Raw genomic sequence first — 10,188 nt, 5'->3', positions numbered from 1 at the left:
GTAGTTGACATACAGTATTACATTACATGAGTTTCAAGTGTACAACACAGTGGTAGAACATTTATATACATAATTCTAGGTTCCAGCTATCACCCTACCAAGCTGTTACAATATCTTGACTATATTCCTTATGCTATACATTACATCCCGGTTACTAATTTATTTTACCATTGGAAGTCTGTCCCTTTTTTTTTTTTTTTTTTTTTTTTTTTGTGAGGGCATCTCTCATATTTATTGATCAAATGGTTGTTAACGACAATAAAATTCTCTATAGGGGAGTCAATGCTCAATGCACAATCATTATTCCACCCCAAGCCTAATTTTTGTCAGTCTCCAATCTTCTGAGGCATAACAAACAAGTTTTTACATGGAGAACAAATTCTTACATAATGAATAAGTTACATAGTGAACAGTGCAAGGGCAGTCATCACAGAAACTTTCGGTTTTGCTCATGCATTATGAACTATAAACAGTCAGTTCAAATATGAATACTCATTTGGTTTTTATACTTCATTTATATGTGGATACCACATTTCTCTCTTTATTATTATTATTTTTAATAAAATGCTGAAGTGGTAGGTAGATACAAAATAAAGGTAGAAAACATAGTTTAGTGTTGTAAGAGAGCACATGTAGATGATCAGGTGTGTGCCTGTAGACTATGTGTTAATCCAAGCTAGACCAGAGCAATAAAACATCCACGTATGCAGAAGATTTCTCTCAGAACGGGGGGGTGAGGTTCTAAGCCTCACCTCTGTTGACCCCCAATTTCTCACCTGATGGCCCCCCTGCGACTGTGCCTGTCTTAGGTTGTTCCTCCCTTGAGGAATCTTACCCGTCTCTGGCTAACCAGTCATCTTCCGGGGCCATACAGGGAAATGTGAAGTTGGTAAGTGAGAGAGAAGCCTTATTGTTTGAAAAAGTTAGCTTTTTACTTCTTTGCATATTTATGCCCTGTGGCTTCTATGCCCAGCATTTGTCTTGAGGTATCTTTACCACTTGGAAGAATTATGATACTCGGTAAATTTGATATGAGGCACGAATTCTATTTAAGGGTTGTAATTAGGAAGGAAGAAGAAAACCTATAGAAGTAGCAGGTGGAAGAAAATATGGGAAGATTGATTATTTCTTTGATATATCTTCTTGTAGAGTAACTTCAGCATGTATAGGTTTTAAGCTACTACTTAAATTGCACACACACATTAACATAATAGGAGTATAGTTACATAACCAAAGCATATCTGTAATTACTAGCCATCTGCAGTGAAACCAAGAAAACCAGTTAGGCACCTTAGGCATTTGTGAAAACTTATCTATGATATGGTGGATATTGTCCAACTGAACTTGAACAGTCTGAGAGAAATCAGACAAATTAAAACAACCCATTCCTGGGGACTGTTCACATGCCATATGTTCTTTTAACAATAAATAGTTTGTAGTTGTAAGACTTTGGAGCGCTACAATTTGCACTTCTCCAAATTCTTGGTTGAGTTCCAACAGTATAGATCCAGTCCAATTTTGTTGTTTTACTGTATGCACAGGCCAGCTTAGATATCTCCTTCCTCATTCCCATGGCAAGTCCAGGAACTGGTGGGATGAGTGCATCTACAGCTGTAGCAGTGCGTGGATCTTTGTTGGGGTTTTTTGATGATCATCTTCTGGCATGAGTCTTCCAGAGAGTGCAGATGTTGGAAGTTCTTTTTCATATCGTATCTTAGTTCATTTTCGGGGTAGCCCAATTAGGCTTTGATCCTCTGTATAAACACAAACAGACCCTTTGCCTACACTTTTATATGCCCTTTATACCCTTGTGTAGAACTCGTTGGAGGTTACCACACAGGAACTGCCCTTTTTTTTTTTTTTTTTTTTTTTTTTGCTATCACTAATCTACACTTACATGACGAATATTATGTTTACTAGGCTCTCCCCTGTACCAGGTCTCCCCTATAAACCCCTTTACAGTCACTGTCCATCAGCATAGCAAAATGTTGTAGAATCACTACTTGCCTTCTCTGTGTTGTACAGCCCTCCCTTTTCTCCTACCCCCCCATGCATGTTAATCTTAATACCCCCCTACTTCTCCCCCCCTTATCCCTCCCTACCCACCCATCCTCCCCAGTCCCTTTCCCTTTGGTACCTGTTAGTCCATTCTTGAGTTCTGTGATTCTGCTGCTGTTTTGTTCCTTCAGTTTTTCCTTTGTTCTTATATTCCACAGATAAGTGAAATCATTTGGTATTTCTCTTTCTCCGCTTGGCTTGTTTCACTGAGCATAATACCCTCCAGCTCCATCCATGTTGCTGCAAATGATTGGATTTGCCCTTTTCTTATAGCTGAGTAGTATTCCATTGTGTATATGTACCACATCTTCTTTATCCATTCATCTATTGATGGACATTTAGGTTGCTTCCAATTCTTGGCTATTGTAAATAGTGCTGCAATAAACATAGGGGTGCATCTGTCTTTCTCAAACTTGATTGCTGCATTCTTAGGGTAAATTCCTAGGAGTGGAATTCCTGGGTCAAATGGTAAGTCTGTTTTGAGCATTTTGATGTACCTCCATACTGCTTTCCACAATGGTTGAACTAACTTACATTCCCACCAGCAGTGTAGGAGGGTTCCCCTTTCTCCACAGCCTCGCCAACATTTGTTGTTGTTTGTCTTTTGGATGGCAGCCATCCTTACTGGTGTGAGGTGATACCTCATTGTAGTTTTAATTTGCATTTCTCTGATAATTAGCGATGTGGAGCATCTTTTCATGTGTCTGTTGGCCATCTGTATTTCTTTTTTGGAGAACTGTCTGTTCAGTTCCTCTGCCCATTTTTTAATTGGGTTATTTGTTTTTTGTTTGTTGAGGCGTGAGAGCTCCTTATATATTCTGGACGTCAAGCCTTTATCGGATGTGTCATTTTCAAATATATTCTCCCATACTGTAGGGATCCTTCTTGTTCTATTGATGGTGTCTTTTGCTGTACAGAAGCTTTTCAGCTTAATATAGTCCCACTTACTCATTTTTGCTGTTGTTTTCCTTGCCCGGGGAGATATGTTCAAGAAGAGGTCACTCATGTTTATGTCTAAGAGGTTTTCGCCTATGTTTTCTTCCAAGAGTTTAATGGTTTCATGGCTTACATTCAGGTCTTTGATCCATTTTGAGTTTACTTTTGTATATGGGGTTAGACAATGGTCCAGTTTCATTCTCCTACATGTAGCTGTCCAGTTTTGCCAGCACCACCTGTTGAAGAGACTGTCATTTCGCCATTGTATGTCCATGGCTCCTTTATCAAATATTAATTGACCATATATGTCTGGGTTAATGTCTGGATTCTCTAGTCTGTTCCATTGGTCTGTGGCTCTGCTCTTGTGCCAGTACCAAATTGTCTTGATTACTATGGCTTTATAGTAGAGCTTGAAGTTGGGGAGTGAGATCCCCCCTACTTTATTCTTCTTTCTCAGGATTGCTTTGGCTATTCGGGGTCTTTGGTGTTTACATATGAATTTTTGAATTATTTGTTCCAGTTCATTGAAGAATGTTGCTGGTAGTTTCATAGGGATTGCATCAAATCTGTATATTGCTTTGGGCAGGATGGCCATTTTAACGATATTAATTCTTCCTAGCCACGAGCATGGGATGAGTTTCCATCTGTTAGTGTCCCCTTTAATTTCTCTTAAGAGTGACTTGTAGTTTTCAGAGTATAAGTCTTTCACTTCTTTGGTTAGGTTTATTCCTAGGTATTTTATTTTTTTTGATGCAATTGTGAATGGAGTTGTTTTCCTGATTTCTCTTTCTGTTGGTTCATTGTTAGTATATAGGAAAGCCACAGATTTCTGTGTGTTGATTTTGTATCCTGCAACTTTGCTGTATTCCGATATCAGTTCTAGTAGTTTTGGGGTGGAGTCTTTAGGGTTTTTTATGTACAGTATCATGTCATCTGCAAATAGTGACAGTTTAACTTCTTCTTTACCAATCTGGATTCCTTGTATTTCTTTATTTTGTCTGATTGCCGTGGCTAGGACCTCCAGTACTATGTTAAATAACAGTGGAGAGAGTGGGCATCCCTGTCTAGTTCCCGATCTCAGAGGAAATGCTTTCAGCTTCTCGCTGTTCAATATAATGTTGGCTGTGGGTTTATCATAGATGGCCTTTATTATGTTGAGGTACTTGCCCTCTATTCCCATTTTGCTGAGAGTTTTTAACATGAATGGATGTTGAACTTTGTCAAATGCTTTTTCAGCATCTATGGAGATGATCATGTGGTTTTTGTCTTTCTTTTTGTTGATGTGGTGGATGATGTTGATGGACTTTCGAATGTTGTACCATCCTTGCATCCCTGGAATGAATCCCACTTGGTCATGGTGTATGATCCTTTTGATGAATTTTTGAATTCGGTTTGCTAATATTTTGTTGAGTATTTTTGCATCTACGTTCATCAGGGATATTGGTCTGTAGTTTTCTTTTTTGGTGGGGTCTTTGCCTGGTTTTGGTATTAGGGTGATATTAGCTTCATAGAATGAGTTTGGGAGTATCCCCTCCTCCTCTATTTTTTGGAAAACTTTAAGGAGAATGGGTATTATGTCTTCCCTGTATGTCTGATAAAATTCCGAGGTAAATCCATCTGGCCCGGGGGTTTTGTTCTTTGGTAGTTTTTTGATTACCTCTTCAATTTCGTTGCTGGTAATTGGTCTGTTTAGATTTTCTGTTTCTTCCTGGGTCAATCTTGGAAGGTTATATTTTTCTAGGAAGTTGTCTATTTCTCCTAGGTTTCCCAGCTTGTTAGCATATAGGTTTTCATAGTATTCTCCAATAATTCTTTGCATTTCCGTGGGGTCCGTCGTGATTTTTCCTTTCTCGTTTCTGATACTGTTGATTTGTGTTGATTCTCTTTTCTTCTTAATAAGTCTGGCTAGAGGCTTATCTATTTTGTTTATTTTCTCGAAGAACCAGCTCTTGGTTTCATTGATTTTTGCTATTGTTTTATTCTTCTCAATTTTATTTATTTCTTCTCTGATCTTTATTATGTCCCTCCTTCTGCTGACCTTAGGCCTCATCTGTTCTTCTTTTTCCAATTTCGATAATTGTGACATTAGACCATTCATTTGGGATTGCTCTTCCTTTTTTAAATATGCTTGGATTGCTATATACTTTCCTCTTAAGACTGCTTTTGCTGTGTCCCACAGAAGTTGGGGCTTAGTGTTGTTGTTGTCATTTGTTTCCATATATTGCTGGATCTCCATTTTGATTTGGTCATTGATCCATTGATTATTTAGGAGCGTGTTGTTAAGCCTCCATGTGTTCGTGAGCCTCTTTGCTTTCTTTGTACAGTTTATTTCTAGTTTTATGCCTTTGTGGTCTGAAAAGTTGGTTGGTAGGATTTCAATCTTTTGGAATTTTCTGAGGCTCTTTTTGTGGCCTAGTATGTGGTCTATTCTGGAGAATGTTCCATGTGCACTTGAGAAGAATGTATATCCCGCTGCTTTTGGATGTAGAGTTCTATAGATGTCTATTAGGTCCATCTGCTCTACTGTGTTGTTCAGTGCTTCCGTGTCCTTACTTATTTTCTGCCCAGTAGATCTATCCTTTGGGGTGAGTGGTGTGTTGAAGTCTCCTAGAATGAATGCATTGCAGTCTATATCCCCCTTTAGTTCTGTTAGTATTTGTTTCACATATGCTGGTGCTCCTGTGTTGGGTGCATATATATTTAGAATGGTTATATCCTCTTGTTTGACTGAGCCCTTTATCATTATGTAGTGTCCTTCTTTATCTCTTGTTACTTTCTTTGTTTTGAAGTCTATTTTGTCTGATATTAGTACTGCAACCCCTGCTTTCTTCTCACTGTTGTTTGCTTGAAATATGTTTTTCCATCCCTTGACTTTTAGTCTGTACATGTCTTTGGGTTTGAGGTGAGTTTCTTGTAAGCAGCATATAGATGGGTCTTGCTTTTTTATCCATTCTGTTACTCTGTGTCTTTTGATTGGTGCATTCAACCCATTAACATTTAGGGTGACTATTGAAAGATATGTACTTATTGCCATTGCAGGCTTTAAATTCGTGGTTACCAAAGGTTCAAGGTTAGCCTCTTTAGTATCTTACTGCCTAACTTAGCTCGTTTATTGAGCTGTTATATACACTGTCTGGAGATTCTTTTCTTCTCTCCCTTCTTGTTCCTCCTCCTCGATTCTTCATATGTTGGGTGTTTTGTGCTGTGCTCTTTCTAGGAGTGCTCCCATCTAGAGCAGTCCCTGTAAGATGTTCTGTAGAGGTGGTTTGTGGAAAGCAAATTCCCTCAGCTTTTGTTTGTCTGGGAATTGTTTAATCCCACCGTCATATTTGAATGATAGTCGTGCTGGATACAGTATCCTTGGTTCAAGGCCCTTCTGTTTCATTGTATTAAATATATCATGCCATTCTCTTCTGGCCTGTAGGGTTTCTGTTGAGAAATCTGACGTTAGCCTGATGGGTTTCCCTTTATAGGTGACCTTTTTCTCTCTAGCTGCCTTTAACACTCTTTCCTTGTCCTTGATCTTTGCCATTTTAATTATTATGTGTCTTGGTGTTGCCCTTCTTGGATCCTTTCTGTTGGGGGTTCTGTGTATTTCCGTGGTCTGTTTGATTACTTCCTCCCCCAGTGTGGGGAAGTTTTCAGCAATTATTTCTTCTAAGATACTTTCCATCTCTTTGCCTCTCTCTTCTTCTTCTGGGACCCCTATAATACGGATATTGCTCCTTTTAGATTGGTCACACAGTTCTCTTAATATTGTTTCATTCCTGGAGATCCTTTTGTCTCTCTCTATGTCAGCTTCTATGCGTTCCTGTTCTCTAATTTCAATTCCATCAATGGCCTCTTGCATTCTATCCATTCTGCTTATAAACCCTTCCAGAGTTTGTTTCATTTCTGCGATCTCCTTTCTGGCATCTGTGATCTCTTTCCGGACTTCATCCCATTTTTCTTGCGTATTTCTCTGCATCTCTGTCAGCATGTTTATGATTCTTATTTTGAATTCTTTGTCAGGAAGACTGGTTAGGTCTGTCTCCTTCTCTGGTGTTGTCTCTGTGATCTTTGTCTGCCTGTAGCTTTGCCTTTTCATGGTGATAGGAATAGTCTGCAGAACTGGGACGAGTGACGGCTGGAAGGACTTCCTTTCTTGTTGGTTTGTGGCCCTCCTCTCCTGGGAGAACAGCGGCCTCTAGTGGCTTGTGCTGCGCAGCTGCGCGCAGACAGGGTTTCTGCTTCCTGCCCGGCTGCTATGGAGTTAATCTCCGCTGTTGCTGTGGGCGTGGCCTGGCTCGGGCAGCTACTCCAAAATGGTGGAGTCGCTTTGGAGCAGGAGCTGCTGGGAGGCTATTTATCTCCGTAAGGGGCCTCCTTGCTCCCTGCAGCCCAGGGGTTAGGGTGCCCAGAGATCCCGGATTCCCTACCTCTGGATTAAGTGACCCGCCCTGCCCCTTTAAGACTTCCAAAAAGCACCCGCCAAAACAAAACAACGACCACAAAAAAAAACAAGAAAAAAAATTTTTTTAATTAAAAAAAAAGGTGGTCGTTCGTTTTTCTTTATTCTCTGGTGCCAGCCTCAGTCCTCTGCTCACCGGTCTTTCTGCCCTGTTTCCCTAGTATTGGGGTCCCTGTCCCTTTAAGACTTCCAAAAAGCGCTCGCCAAAACAAAGCAGCAAAAAAGCAAAAAAAAAAAAAAATGGTCGCGCGCTTTTCTTATGTCCTCTGTCGCCCAGCCTCCAGTGCCTGCTCAGTGTTCTTGCTGCCCTGTTTTCCCAGTATCGAGGGCCCTGCACTCTGGCCCGGATGGCTGGGGCTGGGTGCTCGGCAGTCCTGGGCTCCGTCTCCCTCCCGCTCTGCCTGCTCTTCTCCCGCTGGGAGCTGGGGGGAGGGGCGCTCGGCTCCCGCGGGGCCGGGGCTTGTATCTTACCCCCTTCGCGAGGCGCTGGGTTCTCTCAGGTGTGGATGTGGTCTGGATATTGTCCTGTGTCCTCTGGTCTTTATTCTAGGAAGGGTTGTCTTTGTTATATTTTCATAGATATATGTTGTTTTGGGAGGAGATTTCCGCTGCTCTACTCACGCCGCCATCTTCCGCCCCCTCTTCGGGTGCTATTTTTTAAAACTTTAAAAAAAAAAAGAACAGATAGAGAGTAACAGGTGCTAGTGAGGATGTGGAGGAAACTAAAACTGTGGCCACTGCTGTGGGACTGTAAACTGGTGCAGCCACTGTGGGAAACAGTGTGGTGGTTCCTAAATAAGTTAAAAATAGTTACCAAATGACCCAGCGATTCCACTTCTTGGTATACACCCAAAGGAATTGAAGCAGGGACTTGGACAGATATTTGCACACCCATGTTCCTAGCAGCACTGTTCACAACAGCCAAAAGACAGAAACAAGCCAAATATCCATTGACAGATGGACAAACAAAATGTGGTCTGTACATAGAAAGGGATGCTATACAGCCATAAAAAAGGAAAGAAATTGTGACACATGAGCATCATGGATAAACCTTGAGGACATCATGTTTTGTGAAATAAGCCAGCCACAAAAGGGCAAATACTCTACAATCCTATATATATGAGGTGCCTAGAGTTATCACGTCCATAGAGACAGAAAGTAGAGTGATGATTGCCATGGGCTGGGGCAGAGATGAGAATTAATGCTTAGTGGGTACCGATGGGGATGATGAAAATGTTCTGCAGGGGGCTGGTGAAGACGGGCACACAGCAACTTGAATGTGCTCGATGTCACTGAACTGTACACTTAAAAATGGTCAAGATAGTAAATTTTATGTCAGGTATATTTTACCACAATAAAAAAAAAAACCTCCAAATTCAGCCAGATTTCTTTTCTCCCCAGAGTGTTTCTTGTATCCTTCACGTTCTGGCCAGTACTGCAGACACTGAAGTCTCAATCCTGCCAAAATGGTTTCCTAAAAGGGCAGGTTCTTTACCTGTCACCGAGAGGGGATGGGCAAAGCAGGGCTGGGACTCTTCCCATGGGAGGTCCTGCCAGTTGTCAAAAGCAGCCACAACTTGAGAGGCAGGGTGCAGGCTGGGCTCCTCAGGTGGGCGTGCACGCAGTGTCTTGCTGTGAGCAGCCAGCAGCCCCGGAAGCCCCTGCCGGACCTCCCACTGACAAGCTGCTCTGTCTGTACTAGGTGAACATTTGCTGAATCAAGGATCACAAGACCGGAGCTCTCAGAGGACCCGTGAGACCTTCCATCCAGCGGTTCCCAAAGGCCGCCCTGAGGATGACACTGCTGGCTGCAGCAGATCCTCCTGGAGGGTGCATTACAAATGCAGGTTCCCAGGCCTACTGCCCAACGATCTGAGAACCTATGCACAGTTTGAACTCCCCAGGTGTTCCTGATGGGCAATCAGGTGGGAAAAGTGCTGACTACATCAAGGAATGATGGGCAGAGTCCATGGACAGTAACTGGCAACTTGAGGTTGGAGGACATGAGTCTGAATCTAACGGAGCTCAACGGCCTACCCATAGCACACGGAGGGTTGAGCCAGCTAAGGCCTCACCATCCCCTCCAGGGCCCAAGCAGAGAGCGAGACCAGTCGCACGTCTAAGGTACAGTGAGGTGAGCAGAGCTGCGGGGCCGGGCACGCCTGTCCCAGGGTGACTTCAGCGCTCGAGCCCCACTTGGAGCCCTTTGATCACTGGGGTTTTGTTTGGTTGGCTGGATTTTTATTTTTTTCAGTGTCAGAGTGAGTAAACATTTCTGTGAATTCCGTTTTTCCAAAGCAACCTCACAATCATATGAGACAGGATCATGTGAAAGCTCTGGCGGGGAAAGTCCTGAAACAGAGATGGGATTTAGGCTTGGGAGCCTGGCGGCAGAGCCCGGAACCTTAGGGTTTGACAGTGGTGACCAGGCTTTAAGCCCTTGAGACACGGCAGTGAAGGAGGCTCTCCCCGTGGCTCTCATAGACCAGCTGGCTGGAAACCCACAGACGAGTGCCACGAATCACTCCCCGGAGGGCTCGCTGGGTCCGCCAGGAGCCCCTCACCTGGGCAGCCCCTAACGGGGCACCTCTGAGGAAGACGCCCCCTCACCCTGCCCCAGGCCCCAACCTTTATCACATGTTGGGTCTGACAGCTTCCCTTTGCTTTCAAAGCGGATGCAAAAATCCTGAAAACCAGTATTTTAATTTTGTCAAAGTAATGTCACCCCATGATTTTCTATGTGC

Source organism: Manis pentadactyla, chromosome 14 (assembly GCF_030020395.1).
Source record: "Manis pentadactyla isolate mManPen7 chromosome 14, mManPen7.hap1, whole genome shotgun sequence".
Classification (NCBI taxonomy): Eukaryota; Metazoa; Chordata; class Mammalia; order Pholidota; family Manidae; genus Manis; species Manis pentadactyla.
The sequence above is the reverse complement of the archived record's forward strand: the minus strand, read 5'-3'. Positions refer to the sequence as shown.